The sequence below is a fragment of the Anabrus simplex genome, chromosome 8 (assembly GCF_040414725.1).
Source record: "Anabrus simplex isolate iqAnaSimp1 chromosome 8, ASM4041472v1, whole genome shotgun sequence".
NCBI lineage: Eukaryota > Metazoa > Arthropoda > Insecta > Orthoptera > Tettigoniidae > Anabrus > Anabrus simplex.
This window is the reverse complement of record NC_090272.1, coordinates 159,441,511-159,460,816: the sequence shown is the minus strand read 5'-3', so window position 1 is coordinate 159,460,816 and position 19,306 is coordinate 159,441,511.

Genomic DNA, 19,306 nt, shown 5'->3' with positions numbered 1-19,306 from the left:
GGAGGATGTTGCCATTACCTCCCACTTGAATCGCTGCAGCAGTTCGGGCGTTTGGCCGGCCATGTGAGATGTTGCATTATCGTGCATAAAATCACACCGGTGCTCAATTTCCCCGCAGAATTTCTGTAATTTCCTTACGCAAACGGTTCAACTTTTGATAATACGAAGCCGAGTTTATTGTCGTGTTTTTCGGCGTAAATTTCCACGTGCACCACACCCTCCATGTCAATGGACACTGTCGCCATTATCTTCCCTGCTTAGGTTGGAATTTGGCCTTCTTCCGTGGTAGTGATATGGTGAGTATGTATTCCATCGATGATCTCTTTGTTTCGGGAACGAAGTGGTGAACTCATGTTACATCCCCTGTGATTATTCGTCGCAGAAACACGTTGACCTCCACAGAACACCATTGCAAAAATGCCAGTGACGATTGGAAACTTGTCCCTTGTGAACACGGGTGAGCAGATGTGGGAGCTCTATTTGGCACAGTCTACGAAATCCAAGGTCCTGGTGAACAATGGAGAACACATTGCCATATGAAATATTCAGCATGGTGGCAATTATCTGCATTGTTATGCGACGATTCTCTCTAATGATCCCATCTACACGATCAACATTTGCAACGGTACTGGACGTTGCGGGCCTGCCTTCGTGATATTCCTCCGTGGGATCGGTGCGTCCGGCGTCAAACTGCTTACCCCACTTTACAACACCTGGCCGAGAAACTGCACGTTCACTATATACAACAGTGATTTCACGATAAATGTCCGTGCAATTGAACCGTTTAGTCCATAAAAATCTGATCGTTGCACGCACCTCCAATTTGGAGCGAACATCCAGTTGACGCGCCATTGAGCCTAGCTCGCTCTGTGCACACAACTCGACGGGATACCCCACCAACCTTCCTATAAGACGTGTCAGCAGTTACATTAGCTTGTTTCGCCACGGTGACGACACACAGCGTGCTCTCGTGGCGAGCTAGTGTAACTTACTTTTTGATTCACCGTCGTATATATATATATTGATGAACAATAATTGCCGTAAGGGAACAATAAATGGTGTTATCTTCTAGCGTAAGTCGGGAATATATGTAGGTGGATCAACTGTTTTGAAAAGTATGTTATTGCAACATACCCTTATGTAGGCATTGTTTGTCAGTTGATGTAGCCATCAAGGTGAATACAGCATTCATCGGAAGACCATATGTTGCAGAAGGCATCTGGATCATTATACGTCATGGACAACACTCGGTTGCAAAACTGTAATCAAGCTCCCTCATTCCTTTCTGTTATACGCTGATTAACTTGAATGCGGTATAAAAATGCACCGAGCACTCTGAACATTGGCCGAACAGATCTATCGTCCAAACCGAGTTTCACCGATGTTGGCCGCAGACTGCGCTTAGGGGAATGTAACACGCACTCAGAGTGTCGTCCATGATTCTCGTTTGTGGTGACGGTTCCAGGGCACCCTGTTGTGTCCTTTCGTCGACATAAGACTGATTCCCTTTTGTCAGACAGCTTACATTAATCTGTTATTTGGTGCCTCCTTATTAAATCCCTGCTCGTACTGTTGTTTAACTTGAAGGAAACTCGGTCCATTATGACGCCTCACTTCGTACGATCGGAATGTTCCACGGTAAACACCATCTGCACTGTTGCGAGAACAATAATTTCAGAAATCAACACAACAGTGAATTCACAAAATGTCCAGCTATTATATGATTTGACTTATTTCCTTTAATTCCTAGGTGGAACTTAGGGCCTCGACGAATTTTCTCCAGCTTGTTCTATCTGCCACCAATACTTTCACCTTTCTCCATTTCTTGTTGACTCAGCTATCTCCATGTCCATGGTTCTCTTCCAGGCAATCGTCGGTCCACGTTGCCTGCGAATACCTTGTGGACTCCAGCTCAATGCCTGTTTTGTGATACATTCTTGTGGTCTGCTCAGGGCGTGCCGAATCCACCTCCATTTTCTTCCCATTATGTTTTGCTGAATAGACATTGACTTGTGGCTCCTCAAAGGTTTTGGTTTGAGATGGTCTTTGGCCACCATATTCTCATGATATACCTCAAGCAACGATTTATAAAGGTCTGTAATATTGTGGTAATTTCTTTGTCCACTTTCCAGGTCTCGCTTCCATACAGTAACGTAGATTTAACATTTGAGTTGAATATTCTTAGGTTAGTTTTCATGCGAATGTGAGGAGATCTCTATATTGGTCGTAACTGTACAAAAGCTCCATTGGCTTTATTTATACGACTCATCACATCCCCACAAGCACCTCCATCCTGACTAACCATGCTTTCTAAATAGAAACAATCCTCTACCCTTTCCATAGCCATTCAACCTAAAATTGTTACGATGTTTTATGCCCATTTCCTTAGTCACTTTGTCATTTATCTTTGAACCTGCTCCTTTAGCTTCTATTTTTAAGTCTAAAGTTTGATTTCCATGCCCCGAAAACATTCTGCGAAGAACACAGATCGTCCGTATAATCCATTAATTCCAATCGGTTATTTAAGCCCCACTGAATGCTATGCTTTCTATTCGTTGCCTCTCTCAACATACAATTCATTGTCATGATAAACAAGATTTGTGACAGTAGACATCTTTGTCTTACTCCAGATTTCACAGCAAAAGCTTCAGACCAGTTGTTATAAATATACTTGGTTGCTGGGGAAACTTCTGCTGCACTTTATCAATTATTTCAGTGTCGTTTTAGTTACCGCGTACCGTATATGAGGTATGATCCTAATGACAACGGTTCATGTGGGCAATGATGAATGTCGTTGTGGATTAGGGGTGAATGTCCCATTGGGTCAGCCATCTTTCTATTCCCGGATCTGCCAGAATTTAAGGCTGATATAAGGTTCTCCTCAGGTTTAATTAATATAACTGAAGATAAAACCATGTTAAATATTATACCAAGCCCTTAGTTTAGGGTTAAGGTGCCTTCCTCTTATCCAGAGGCCCTGGTTCTATTCCAGACTAGTCCAGGGATTTCAGTCTTTGGCTAAGACCAGCAACAGGGTCTCTTAGACTAGTGAGACAATATTCGCTCAGTTTCCTCATTAACGACTGGCGACTCAAAAGTTATGCAGTACCGAACTCCCCCCTTCCCCCCACGACAGTAACCAGATTTATGACTAGAGATGGGAAATGTAGGCGCGAATAAGTTAGAATGCAAACGAATTTAACCAAGACACAATAGTCTTTTACCCGCACGACAGTTCTGCAGTGAGGTTTGCATAACTATTAGTGATCTGAACTATCATAACGCCTAAAATTTATGCAACTCACCGGCATAACTGTAGAACGGCTCGTTTATACTTACACCTTGTTCAAATACGTTCGATTGTAACCTATTCGTGCCTGTAAATCTCATCTCTATGACTGTCTACAGTCGTCTCTGCTGTGACCAAGAGCAGATAGCTCTTGACCAGTAGCCTGCTTGCTTTTTCAGTGACAGTCCACATGGAGTACTTCAAAAGCGTGTCGGTCCTGAAGTCCGCTCGCTTGTCAGGTCTCCATTGTTGCACAACTGCACACAATTCTGTCCAGTCTCACTGCTCCCTCTCAGAGGTTAAGTTGTTAAGACGGAGAGTTGACAACGCTCTGTCTCGAGTTGGGAAAATCCTGACACTCTACGGTAAGGGAATGTAAACACAGTCGACCAGCTAGACTTCAAAAGCGTGCCGGTCGTTAACGAGGAAATTGTAAGGACTATAACTGATATTAGACCACACTGTAACAGAAGCCAAGCAATACGGGTAATGTAATCGTCATGCTGGCCAGGTGACACTCCAGTACATCCGGGCCATTTGGCTGGACAACAGTCGTCTTAGCGCACCAAGGGACTTAATGGTGTATACGCGTTACTTGTTTGTTGGTATGATTGCCTTTCCTTCTTCTCCTCCTCCTTCAACCACAGCTTTTCTCACATCCGGTGTGTTCGCGGCTACAAACTGTATAGTACATATGGACTTGACCCTGTCTCACGGCCACATGCCCTTCCTCACATTAACTCTACGCTGAGGGATGCATTCATTATTGCGTTTTTTCTCTTGTGATTAGTAGTGGGGTGTGTTGTCTTGTGTTGTGTTGTGCAGAGTGTATAAAGAGACGTGCGCTGAGACTACACAAAAACCGCGTTCCGGAGTCAGAGAAATTTATCAGACACGATTAAAATCCTTTACCCTGCCTGGAATAGAATGTGGAAGAACGGAAGTTCTCGACGTTGACGATTCAGACAAGGAGCCAGATTTTGTTTATCCCACCGAGCGAGTTGACTATGCGTTTAGAGTTGAGTAGCTGTGAGTTTGAATTCGGGAGATGGAGGATTAGAATCCCACCTTCGGCAGCCCTGAAGATGGTTTTACCATGTTCACACCAGGCAAATGCTGGGGATTAAGGCCACGAACGCTACCTTCCGAATCCCAGCCTCTTCCCATCCTCGCCTCGCCGAAAACCTTCGCTGTGTTAGCGCGAAGTTAAACCAATAGCAAGGAAAAACGTTAATATTCTATTCCTTTAAATATTATTCGCAATTTCACTTTCCAAATTCCGGGTAATTTTGGATGACTCCCAGATTAGAGACCATAGGTATTTCCTTTAAAAAAAATTTTACTCCAATAAGAGCTATTCCCCTTTTTATTTTACAATTTACTGTACTTTACATCGCACCGACACAGAGAGGTTTATTTATTACAATTATTATTATTATTATTATTATTATTATTATTATTATTATTATTATTATTATTATTATTATTATTATTATTATTATTATTCGCTTTTGATACGTTTTGGCCTACTACGGACCGGGGCTCATCTTAACTCTTAGTCATGGTCTTATGCTTTTTCTTGGCCCAGTATGCTTTAATTTTCTGGCTGTGCGCCTGCTTTCTTCCATTCGTCCGCTTATGTCTATTGGTTCCTGTACTCCTTTTGCTTGTGAGGGACAGAGGGAAGTACCCTGTAGGATGGCCTGTCGGTACTGAGATCGGTTCTCTGTGGTCTCTAATGGGACTTGTAGTTCCTCTAGGACTCATTTTACTGAGGGGATCCACTTGGTCTTGGAAGCCTTTCACCTACTTGTCAATGTGAGGATTCTGTTGGTGAATCTGCACGATTTCAGGTGGGTCATGTGCTCGTAGAAGGTCAGTTGCCTTTTCCTCATACATGTGAGTATGTCTTCCTGATGTTCGTAGAGCTCGTTGTTGTGCTTGATCCTATAGGTGCCATTATTATTATTTATTTATTTCTCCGTTAGGGTCTTCTAGGGACCACGTCAGGATTTTTAATGGTTCATCCTTTGTTGTTCCTTCTTACTCCTCCTTTCCTCGGACTACTTCGAGCCTGTTTTATTTCCTTCCCGACCTTGGAATCCTTTGATTTTAAACACTTTCTTTTTAAAAATCTCTCTCTCTGTTTCTTCTTCTTCCCTTATGTTGTTTCATTCCAAATATTTCTTCAGTTCATGAACCTAGGCTGTTGTTGAATTCTTGTTCCAAAGATATTTGATAATCAGTTTCGTTAACCTGTTGTCATCCAATCTGTTTAAATGTCCAAACAAATATCAATCGCCTCTTCCGCATTGTTTCTGTTATGTTTTATATGGTACGGTATATTTCATCATTTTCTTGATTTCCAGAGTTCTGTATTTCTTAGCGGACCGAGTATTTTCCGTATAATTTCTATCTCGAGTACTTCTAGTTTATTCAGCTTGAAATTCAGTACCAGACAGTCACTCGCGTATAGGCATTCCGGTTTGACTGCTGTGTTGTAGTCTTGTATTTTGCGGTTTTTAGATAAACATTTTTTGTTGCAGATATTCCTATTTTCATCTTGTGTATCCTTTCTTCTACATCGGATTTCTTCAAACCATTTTCTTGAATTGTTTCTCCCAAATATTTGAATTCCTTTACCTTCCTTATTCGAACAATTTCTGATGTTAGAACATCTGGAGCATTTTTTTTGTCATAAATTTGCTTTTTCTGCAGAAATTCTTAAGCTGTGTTAGCTATATCTTCCCAGAGGCTGACTTGTATTGCTGCATCGTTCCGGTTTCCTGAAAGTATGGCAAAATCATCTGCAAATGTTAGACAGTTCACCCTAACACATCTGTTCTTTCTTCCTAGTGTTATTGTTGATAGCTTGTGTTCTTTCACTTCTCATTCCGAATTCTTAGTATTTTCTGCAGGACGCAATTTAACAGCAGTGGAGACAAAACCATCACCTTGCCTTACACCTGTATTTATTCTCAATGTTTTATAAATTACACCCATAAATTTTACTTTTGATACGGTGTCTGTGAGGGTTTCAAGGATTAGGTTTGCCAATATGGTTTTAACTCCTAACTCTCTGATTATTTTATCAGAGTTACGTTATTACTATGTCCTTGGAGTTCATTAATCTGTGACGGATTATGGGAATCAAGTTGAATATCTGTTCTGAGCAAGATCTGCCCTTTCTAAATCCACTCTGATATTCACCCAAATGACTGTCAAGAGTTGCTTCTACCCTTTTCAGTAATATTGTTGAAAACATCTTATAAGCCACTGGTAAAATGAATGGTTTTTAACATCTTGCTTGTTAACTTTCTTACGCAGAGGATGTATAAGAACCACTTTCAATTCTTTCGGGATCTTCTCCGTTTTCCAGGTTTCTTCATATATGATTTGAAGATCATCTATGATTTTTGATTGAGAACATTTTATAAGTTCAACTTTAATGGAGTCGTCTCCAATAGCTTTGTTGTTTTTAGGGTTTTAATTGCTTTCTCAATTTTTTCAACAGTAAGTGATGGATATTTTTCTAAGTTTACATGAGTCTCTGGAAATGTTAACTTGTGCTTCGGATCTTCACAGTCTAGACGTTGATCGAAGTATTTTGATAGTATTTCACAGTTCTCGGTGTTGGTTAGACCTATTCTGCAATTTCTGCCATCTCTGAAGCAAATACTTGGAGTTTGATAGCCCTTCAAGTTGTTTTTAAATATTTGATAGAAATTTCCTGAGTTATTTTTTGCAAAGTTATCCTGTATATCAACAAGTTGTGATTTTTCAAAAGATCGTTTAGTTCTCCTTATTATTATTGCTGCTCTTTTTCTTTGCTGCTTAAATTGTTAAAAGTGTTCTTTCTTTCCAGAGCACTTCCATTCCTTCCATAGTTTTGTTCTTTCTGTTAGCGCTTCTTCACAAGTTTCATTCCACCAAACTTTGTTTTTAGGTTTTGCTGACCAGAATACGTTCTTTGCTGCACTGTTGTTTTCTTTGGATAATTCTTGCCAGTTAACATGTTGAGTTACTTGAATTTCTTCTTGAAAATGGTTTATTGTTTCCTGTGTGATGTTGAGTCTATCTATATTATATATAATTCATTTCTTTTGTTTTCTTTGGTTTTTATGAGGAAGAAGTTTGAGTTTAACTTTAGAGAGGTAGTGATCCGAGTCAAATTCTCTATTTCCTACTACTTTTACATTCATAATTTCTTTAATATTTATTTGAGAAATAGAAACATGATCCAACTGAAATTCCCCCAACATAGGATTCGGACATATTTGCCTCTTTTGATAGTTTTCTGAAGAATGTCAACATTAATTTCAACTGAAAGGTTTTACAGAGATTAATTAGTCTCATTTCATTTTTGTTCGTTCTTTTATGGGTTGTATATTCCCTTACTGTATCCCGAAAAGTTTTTCTCTCCCTATTTATGCATTAAAATCCCCCCGTAGTATCACAACATTTAATTTTGGGATTTTGGATATTTCCTCTTCCAGAAGTTCTCAGAATTCTTCTACCTTACTGGGATTTTTCTTGTTATCTTCATTTATTGGTGCATGGTAATTTTTAAAGTTGCACTGTTTATTATTGCATTTAATTGTGAGATGAGACATTCTTTCTGAACTAGATTTGAATTCTGTTACATTATCTATTACATTTTTATGAACATAAAAAGCAGTTCCTAGTAGTGGCATTCCTTCCATAATTTTGATTGCTGGTTTGCCCTTACAAATTATATGGTTCTTAGTTTCTGTTACACATTCATCCAAAAATCTTGTTTCTTGTACTGCTAAAATTTGTATTTTATGTTTATCTAAAAGAATTTTCAGTTCTTTCTGTTTACCAGTTCTTAATAAGGACTTTACGTTCAAAGTACCTGCAAAAAATGTCTCCTTACATTTGAGTCTGGAAGGATACCAAGGTTGCTCCGACTCATCCTTTTTGCAGATATTGGGACGCCCTGGAACTCTGGGTCTCGATGCGCTGCATAACGCAATGGTGGATTCCTCTTCCGAGCTACCATCTTGGGTAATGCTTTCTTTCAGCGGAATTTCCATTCTGCAATTGAAATTGTTCATTGTACAGGGTAGGAAATACAGTCCAAGATAAGATCGGATTGTTAGTCCGGAATTTTGATTTCTTCTTCGTTGTTTGCTCCACTAGGTTCTTCCGCTCTCTCCACCGTTTGGAATCTGAGATTCCTCTTCCGCCGTTGAGACCGTTGACCGCGTTTCACCTGTAACCCTAGGCAGGGGCATTTTCAGGGTGCTACCATCCGGAGCCATATAGATCCACGTTGTTTTAAACAGGTGTTACTCCTCCCCATCCTCCTTCCTCATTACTTGCAGGATGAGGCTCCGGGCTTGGGACCAGCAGTGGCAGAGTTGCCATTATTATTATTATTATAAATTTGAACATTTCCCTTCATAAATGTTTGACAAACTAGTAGCTTAGATGGCGTCAACTCAAAATCTGTGCACATGGTAGCTGAGGAGATACGATCATGAATTATTAGTAGTGCAGTGGTGAAACTCACCTCTATCAAACATTATTTTCCGAATATATTGCTCATTGTTCACTGAGGAAACTTTCAAAGTGCTTGCAGCTCTATACCAATGTTGCAAAGAGCAATGTAGTTATTTAAATGGAGATCGTTCGCCGACAAACGTATCTGAATGAGGGTGATGCCGAAGAAAATCTCTCGCGGTAAGTTAGGGGCCGGCTTTCCTGAAAGTTTAACCGTCAGCCAGGACATTACTTAAAAATAATTATTTCACTCTTGTACGAGAGTTCCAGAAAACTGAGCAAAATCTGTAACTTCAAGTCCATCGAGATATTCCATCTATCAACAGAAATCGGCTAAAGTCTCGTCATCCACCTATACGAGACGCTCAACACATGCAGAGGTGCAACTTCAGTTACATGACAGCTTGGAAACAACGGTGGGAATCACAGACAGAACATCTGCTACATAGTTTCTTCCCCCAAGAGCAAACAGTTGCAGGGTTCAACTTACCTCGTCAAATTTGGATAACCTTGAACCGACTAAGGACAAAACATGGTAGATGTAGCGACTCATTTTTCAAGTGGAAGAAAGTGACTAGTTCTGAGTGTGACTGCGGTGCCCCCCGTCAGACCATTGGTCACATTGCTCATGAATGTGAGCGGCGAGCTTGGACTGGTGATTGGAAGGATGGCATCATGGCTACTCCTGACCGTTATATGGATCATCGAACTTGATGTACAGCTTTGAACATTATTCGCATAATTTGTGCTGTACTAATATTTTGTTTTCTTTATGTATTTATTTACTTTAATATCACTACATGTCATGTAAATGCCATGCGCTAAATAAATAAATAAATAAATAAATAAATAAATAAATAAATAAATAAATAAATAAATAAATAAATAAATAAATAAATAAATAAATAAATAAATAAATAAATAAATAAATAAATAAATAAATAAATAAATAAATAAATAAATAAATAATTATTTCACTTTAAAATCGTGCATTATATAATTGTAAATATTACTTAATTCATTACCTTATCTTGCATGTAGCGTCAACCGTTCTTATCTATGGACTTTTGACCTTTATTAAACAGATTTCTTGATGTGCTGGACCAATATGCATTATCAGAACACACTTGTATGACTTTAAGAGAGAGAGAGAGAAGGAAATAAGTAACGTCGTTATTCTAAAAAGAGCAATATCATGAAAAGTCTAAGTTAGCAACAAGAGTGTCTCTTACAATTCTTAGTGATTATGAAAGTTTGCTTTAACGGCGTACATTGCTCAGACTTCAACTTTTTCATGTGTGCTATTTTAATGTTATATCTCAAGTTGAACGAGGATATCCCAGAGAGTTAGTCTCTGGGTCCCGACATTGCGGGCTCAAACCCGAATGTAGTCGTTTTTCTGTAGGAAAGAATAATGTCGATTGGGTACTCCATAGCGTACGATTTTCTTCTCCTTCTTCTTCTTCTTCTTCTTCCTCTTCATTTGAGCTTTTTATTGGGGGGGGGGGGGCAGGAGCAGGGTCCGCTTTCCGGATTGACGAACGCCATTTTAAGCGATCAGACGCAACGTTAGGTGTCAGCTGAGCAATCTTCATGTCTGCAGCTAAGGTGTCTTGCCATTGTTGCCTTAGCCTTCCACGTGGGCACTTACCATCGACAGTGAAGTTGTATGCATCACTAGCGACGGTAGCGTTTACCGCTCTCATTCGCCTTTCTCGCATTCTTTCATTGAATGGGAACAATTCCCATCCTTGCCGAATAGTGTCGTTGGTTACGTGATCAAGGAGTAGACGAGTGAACGAGTCGGTGTGAAGCCTAACATGGGCATCTCCATGGTGTGCAGAGGGTGCTCGGCGCTTTTCGTGACTGACCAGCTCTCGGTTCCATACAACCAAATACAGTAGAGACAATACGCGGCACTTCCGAATTTAGCCTTGTTAAAATGGGAGACAAGTCGCAAGTAGCGCTCCTAGTGGCTTGACCTGAAAATTGGCGCTAAATTCAAATATCAATGAAAATGTATATACGGAAATGGATAAATAAATTACGTCTAGAAAGAAAGTGTTACTAAGATATTAACTTCAAAGTTGCTAAAGCAATTCTGGATAAATGAATGAATAATTATTTAACGGGTTATTGTTTAAAGTCTGAAATTAGACATATAATCACGATGTGAAATGGACTGCTGTGAAAGGGCTTGATCTTTCATTTATGCATTACTTTTTTAGCTTTAGAATTCCTGCCTGAACGTTCATGGCTAGATTTTTCTTCTTTCTCATTTAAAAGCATTGTATCATCATATCAAAAACACTTGTCAACAAAAATATCGGCACATTCCTTACACACATGATTCAATGAATTTACAATTAGGAACTGGACAATTTTCCTTTTAACTTGAAGCCTACTAACAGAAAGAAAATCTATAAATTTAGCCACAAAAATATTCAAACTTTCCCTATAAGCAATACTTGCCATAATGCCATTACATTAGGTTAAAGCAAATTTGAGTCATCATATTGTTTCAACAAAATATGTACATTTTTTAAATCACCCATATTTTCTTCAGTGCTTGACAACGCATTACGGCATTCCAAATGGGGTAACTTGGAACACAACCAGCCACACTCATATGACATGTATTTTCCTTAATTAAATCAAACCCACAGATCACACCTACAACAACACATCGGTATTGAAGGTTAACTACTGCACTATACAATAAAATATGCGTATTATATTTTAAGCCAGTTAAAATATGGGTCGAGCAGGTTAGAAGACTAGAAGACAGGTTAGAAGTACTATAAAAATCTCTTTGTCACTGGAAGAATATATATATGCAAACACAATATTACATTTTCTTGTCACGAGGGAAACGGAAGAAAGACCGCGCATTCTTGTCTACTTCATAGTTACTGCAGCCAAACACAGCACATACCTTTCCCCTCATGTTGAGAGGAGATATCAAGGAATGACACACGCTACTATTTAATTATGTCAACTCACTGAAAACGCATAAATAACATTAAAAACTTTACACACAAATACACTTGCTCTTGTGACAGAATCAGTAGTTCTCAGGTCTATCCGCTGGAGAGAGCTCTAATAGCTGTCCCTCGATATCTCGCCGAGTGTCGCGTATTGTCTCTACTATATTTGATACAACGGCGCTGGAGGTTCTACAGTGGGGAAAAGGTTTGATTTGAGGTGGACCGGCACACGCCTATCGCACAGCCCTCCCGTGACTTCCCTCCATCTAAACCATGCTGCATTCACTGCAAACCATACTTCCTGATCAATGCAACAGTCACTTTGCAGGTGGGATCCTAAATGTTGAAAGCAGTTAGTTTTCACAAGGTCTTGATCGTCCGGCTCCTTGGCTAAATGGTTAGCGTGCTGGCCTTTGGTTACAGGGGTCCCGGGTTCGACACCTGGCAGGGTCGGGAATTTTAACCATCAATGGTTAATTTCGCTGGCACGGGGACTGGGAATATGCGTCGTCTTCATCATCATTTCATCATTAAGACGCGCAGTCACCTACGGGTGTCAAATCAAAAGACCTGCACTTGGCGAGAAGAACTTGTCCTCGGACACTCCCGGCACTAAAAGCCATACGCCATTTCATTTCAGGTCTTGATCAATGACTGTGACGGTGGATGTGCTCGGGTTAGTTTCCAGTTTTAACATTTAGAGGCAGGCCGTATTGGCTTACGCGTTCACTCCGTGTTTGAACACAGCCCCGCAGTTTCTCTTTCGTTGTAGCTACAAGCAGGATGTCGTAGGCTTACAGTACAGTCCAAGGAACACTCACATGCAGGTCATCTGAGGTAGTACCATAACAAGTATGAAAAAAAATGGCGTATGGCTTTTAATGCCGGGAGTGTCTGAGGACATGTTCGACTCGCAGGTGCAGGTCTTTTGATTTGACTCCCGTAGGCGACCTACGCGTCGTGATGAGGATGAAATGATGATGAAGACAACACATACACCCAGCCCCCCGTGCCAGCAAAATTAACCAATGATGGTTAAAATTCCCGACCTTGCCGGGAATCGAACCGGAGACCCCTGTGACCAAAGGCCAGCACGCTAACCATTTAGCCATACAGCCGGACAACAAGTATAAAGAGCAGTGGTGACAGGGATGATCCCTAATGTACTCCTACTCACACGATACTGATGTGGAAAATATGATTTTATTATTTTACTTCGGAATTTGAAATTTTACTCCTGGTATTTGGTATACTTGAAGAGACAAAGATGAATTATAGAGGGAATTTACAATATCTTGTTATCCATTCACAGTCCGGCTCCATGGCTAAATAGTTAGCGTGCTGGCCTTTGGTCCAGAGGGTCCCGGGTTCGATTTCCGGCTGGGTCGAGGATTTTAACCTTAATTGGTTAATTCCACTGGCTCGGGGACTGGGTATGTGTGTGGCGTTTTCAGCATTAGAAATCATCCTAGGTAGGGCTCTCATCTTCAAAGACATGCAGGTCGCCAAATAGGCCGTCTATGAGGAAAAAGACCCTCACCAGGCCTCCGCGGAGGCCATACGCCATTCACACTGCTCCTTGACGTGAGCTGCAGTAGGCATTTTGCAGTGGATTGCCGTGGCAAGGGAGCAGGTAGGTTTCATTTCCCCGCGAACACCATATTCCTCTAACATTAATCGTATACCATGCACAGTCATTTTGATGACACCATTTTCAGTTTACCTTGGTGTCAGTTCCGTTTTCCAGTAGCAGAAGGCAGGGCAGCTAGAACACAGACGTAGGCCTGCTAGACGTGCCGATTATTCCTTAAGAGCTGCAGCGAACATGTTACAACTTTTGCATACCTAGTGCAGACAAAACATATTTTTTGATTGATCAGCTAAACGGGGTTACCCTGTACCAAGCATTCTATATGTAGGTATGCTTCTGTAGCATAAAAATTTTGCTATCCTGCAAATATCGATGATCTTAATCGATTAAATGTTACGGATGTATTGACAGGCTACATTACCCTTATGCCCTTATGGAGAGGTGATTAGATTTCACGTCACGTTGTTCTCTGTGTAACCTGAATAAAACAAGCAATCAGCTTTCTTTCGTGGGCGGTACGGAAGCTGAAATCTTGATACGTGTTTGCTAATTTGTTGTCTTGATAGCTTAAACACAAAGTTAATGGAATTATAGTTACCTGAGAATAATTCCACCTCAAAAATGGGAGCTCCACTAGCTACTTTCATTCCGTCGTCTTCACATGCGATATTCACACGAGATACTTTCTTTTTGTCTGGATCCCATCCCACTATTTTCTGGAATAATTGCTTAATTGCATTTTAATTGACACCACGAGCATTCTCTGCATATACAATGTTTGAATTAACCCTTCGTGAAAACGGTGACCCGGAAGAGAAACCGGCTTTCGAGAGAGAAACATTGTATTTGAAGAACACAGCTCAGATGGAATCTACGGCAGTTGTAAAGAGCAATGGATGGTATAGTGTAATCTATTCTTCAGAGATGATCAGGTTGATTATCATTTATTATTATTATTATTATTATTATTATTATTATTATTATTATTATTATTATTATTATTATTATTTACATCGTTGTGCACTACTTAGAAGCACGGTTGAACTTGCTTAGCTGATGTGTTGGCCTTCTTTTCCTTTCGCTGAGCTTCTTCCTTCGTTCTTCTGGCCAAGTTATAGTAGCCGTGGGGTTGGGTTTGTCTTCAAAGTGCTGATTGTCGACTTTGGTTCTGAATTTACATCTGTCCTGTACAATGTCTTCTGAGAAGTTGATTTCCTGGAGATCTGTTTCAAATTCACGAAGCCAGCTGCTCTTGGCTTTAGACGAAAGGGCCAGGTTGAGAATTCTTTTAGTTAGCCTGTTAGTGTTCATTCTGATAATGTGTGCATAAAATTTTAATCGTCTTTTCCGAAAAGTGTGAGCAATTTTTTCAGAATGACAATATATCTCCTGGGACGGTTTTTTCTCCATATTCCATCTATACCAACTAGGCCAAAAATTTTCCTTTCTTGTTTTCTCAATGTCTTTGGTTAAAGATCCGCCACCAATGATTAAGGTTTCTGAGGCATATAACGCTTCAGGTTTGATCACTGTATTATAGTGTCTAAGTTTTGCCGAGATTTTTTATTATACCTGTTCCAAGTGATCCTGTATGCTTTCTGTAATTTGGAAATTCATTCTTTATTTGCTTCGCGGTTTAAAACGGAGGGCTGAATAATTTCTCCGAAATATTTAAATTATTATTATTATTATTATTATTATTATTATTATTATTATTATTATTATTATTATTATTATTATTATTATTATTATTATTATTATTCCGCTTTCCCCACACTGGTGAGGTCGTGGGTGCGAACTGTGTCACGCATGTGGATCTGGCTCGGTTTTACGGACGGATGCCCTTCCTGACACCAACATTATGAGGAGGAATATATTCACTATTGCGTGTTTCTATGGGGGTAGGTAGTGTGGTGAGTTGTAGAAATATGTTGGCACCAACACAAACACTCAGTCCCCGAATCGTACGAATTAACCATACACAGATACAATCTCCGTTTAGGCCACGAATCGAACCCGAAGCCATCTAAACGGAAGGCCAGTAAGCTGACCATTTGGCTAGGGAGCTGGACGTTGATAATTATTACACTAAACTCCGAATTATTTGTGAGATAGCTACTCGGTTTTCGGGTTATTCGTGCAAAAAACCCATAAAAGTACAAACATCCTCATTACAGGCTGTAATGCCTTTCAGAGATTAGTCTGCAAGCCTCTGTGTATTAACTTAATGCCTCCACAGTACATTATTTGTAACTAGGTCTGCGGGATCATTTAGTTCCACACTTCATATCGCAAAATCACTAAAATCCGAGTCTAACAATAGTTGCCTTGTTCTCCCTCTACTTCTCTTGACTTCCATGACTGAGTCCATTATTCCCCTATGTAACCTATATTTCTCCATTCATCTCACATGACCAAATTAGCCTTTATTCCTCATAAGGAATACATTCCTGCCTTTAAACCTACGTGTTTTTTATCAGCAATCGTTATTGCTACTTCCATGTCCCTTACTTCCAAATTATGAATAAGATATCCTGAGTTCACCTAGTTGTTACTCCCGTACAGTTAAATTGGTTTGAAAACAGACTGATGTAAAGATGGTTTTTACTTGGAACTGACTTATTTCAAGTAGATTGAATCCCAGTGCAGATGGAATGTGGTATTTTGTGCGATTTCCATACTAGCTCCAGACAACTGCAAAAATAGTAATTTATCGGGCGAGTTGGCCGTGCGGTTAGAGGCGCGCGGCTGTGAGCTTGCATCCGGGAGATAGTGGGTTCGAATCCCACTGTCGGCAGCCCTGCAGATGGTTTTCCGTGGTTTCCCATTTTCACACCAGGCAAATGCTGGGGCTGTACCTTGAGGCCACGGCGGCTTCCTTCCAACTCCTAGGCCTTTCCTATCCCATCGTCGCCATAAGACCTAACTGTGTCGGTGCGACGTAAAACCGCTAGCAAAGATAAAAATAAAAAGATAGTATTTTATTTAATATTTTGCGCTCACATATGGGACATGTTCCAACATCAGTATCTCGTGTTCGGCTCGATATCGTAACTCTTTCATCATATTATAGGCCTAATGTTTATTCTAATCAATACCGACTACAATAATATCAGACCTTAATGTTACTATAGATTCGGAGGAAAACGGCGACTTCGTGGGCGAGCGTTTGAGACATGTGGTTGGTTCATATCTGTGTTTACATTCTGTTAAAGAGTGTAATTTTGATCGAGTTATTGAAGTATAAAGTATATGTTTGGTAAAATAGTAATCTATAACGGTTTACAAGTATGGTGTTTTGTTAGAAATTTATATGATGGTATTTTTGATGTATAATAGTGTTTATATTGTCGTGCTGTAACATAGCACAAAATGGGTCGTTCCTGCTGCGTTCGTGGTTGTAGATCTAATTATACCGTTGCTGAAGCTTTTAAATTCCCTGAAGATAGATCTCTACAGGAGAAATGGATAAGGAATATTCACCGGGAAAATTTTGAAGTCAAAGACCAAACTATCGTACTAGGCTATGTGTGTAACCAAAATTTGTGGTTAGGGAAGATCTCTTTCCAACCGATAACGGTGAGCATATTCGTTTTAGTTTTCTCATTCAGTCGGAGTAATTTCACGTAAGTTGACGATAAGTATTAGTTTCTATGTAGAATATAAGTGTGTGAGTGTATTTATATGGGTCACTGGTCACTAGGATCTGGAATTATACGCAGTCATGTGAGAATATATTAGTTTTGATCGTGTTGTGAACCGGATTTAAATCGAACTATGGCAGTGCCTCTCATACATCTATTCTTAAGTTCTCTAAGAAATAAAACATTAAGAGAGAAGTGGATTAGGAACATACATCGTGAATATTTCTACAAAACAGTAGTGTGCATATGTCATCTGAGAGTAAGTCTGAGATCAGGGAAGACTATTTTTTCTAATTCTAAATGGTTGACCTATTCGTATTCCTCAAAAAACAATTCATTTAGATATTGATAATTGATATGGTGATGTTCCTTCAGTGTCTATGTGCTTCAAAGTGTCGTGTGATTTACAGTAGATGCAATTGTATTTTGAAAGAATCTGTGCTTGCCTGCGGGAACATTTGGCTAGATCTTGGTGTAAAACAAAACTTATAGTGTGACAGATGGAGCAATCTGAACACTGTTACACAGAAGAAATAGTGACTTGCAGGGATGGTGGTGGTAGTGATTATTGTTTTAAGAGGAAATACAACTAGGCAACTATCCTCTATATAACATTAATCACAGAGAAAGAATGGAAGGGGTCCGACACTTCGAAAAATTAAGGTATCGGCCGAAGGAAGACAAGGGCCACGAAGGGCATGAAAATGAAATACTCCCTAGGCATCCATACGTAATACCATCGGGGTCAGAAAAGAACAAGTGTTGACCAAGGGATGCCGGATATGATAGATGAAAGTGAGGAGCTTGGCACAAGTAAGTGGAAGCAATGCCAGGACTCAGCTGAGGGCCCCGTGGTCGCTCCAGAGTTCAGAGCCTCTGGGGCCCCTTTTAGTCGCCTCGTACGACATGCAGGGGATACCGTGGGTGTTATTTTACCGCCCCCACCCACAGGGGGGATTTGCAGGGATTAGATTTGTTTGTAACTCAGGGGGTTTTATTGTACCAATACCTTCCGATTCATGCTGTGGATATCTGTTATCAAGCAGTCTACACCAAATTGTAGTTCGTCCATGTAGGTTAAAGACATCATTGTTTAGAGTCAATAGAGTTGATTTACTCATTTTCTTCAATGGGGAAAATCCTGTTATATATTTCGTGTCCGAACTCTTCATTGCTAAGTTTACCACCATGGTTGGAAGTGCTACTTATCATACGTCAACAAGAGTTTCCAGTAAGGAAGGCTTAACATCACCGGGGCTGTTCATTGGGCTGGCATAATCATTTCGGGTGTACTTCATTTTCATGATTTTCATTTTCTTCATTTTCATCGAGTGCTGAACATTAGAAATTGTCCACCACTGCGAAACTAAGACAACACGTTATGTTTCATAGTTCTTATGAGAGTGAATAAATCGAGGAATTTCGCACCTTAAATTAATTTTAAACATTCAAAATGATGTTATAAATATCATTTTAACAGTTTTATAATGTATTTTCATCTATCCAGCGAAGTGTAATCTAAGAGAAAATGTTATTTGACTAAGTGACATTTCGAAATAATCAGCTTGTTGTTCTCTTTTGCTGTGGGGCTGTCCATCTATTCTAGCAGAATATGCGTGATTCTAGTTGATCATATGTGATGAGTACTTGTTCGCGAAGCGTTTTCATAGGTGCAACAGTGATTTTCCTTATGATGTTACATTTATCATGTTAAATTACCTACCACCGTTTGCAAAATATGTACGTGATCTTTTCTTAATTTCTGGCGGATTGAACCAGATATTGTGTAGCTCTTTCAGTGGTATCAACACAAGTAATTTAATGTGACGCCGGGCTGAGTGGCTCAGGCGGTTGAAGCTCTGGCCTTCTGACCCCAACTTGGCGGGTTTGATCCCGGCTCAGTCCGGTGGTATTTGAAGGTGCACAAATACGTCAGCCTCGTGTCGGTAAATTTACTGGCAGGTAAAAGAACTTCTTTGGGACGAAATTCCGACATCTCCGAAAATCGTGAGTTGGTTTATCGTCGAAATGAAGTTATTGCGTGCTACCCTAACCTTCATCAGTCGGCAGCTTCTGCGCCCACGACGTCCACCATCTTGGTTTTGATATTACGGTCTGATATATTGTAGTCGGTCTTGATTCTAATAATGAAAAATGAAATGGAGTATGGCTTTTAGGGCCTGTAGTGTCCGAGGACAAGTTCGCCTTGCCAGGTGACAATCTTTTGATTCTTTTTTTCTTTTTTTCTATTTGCTTTACGTCACCTTGA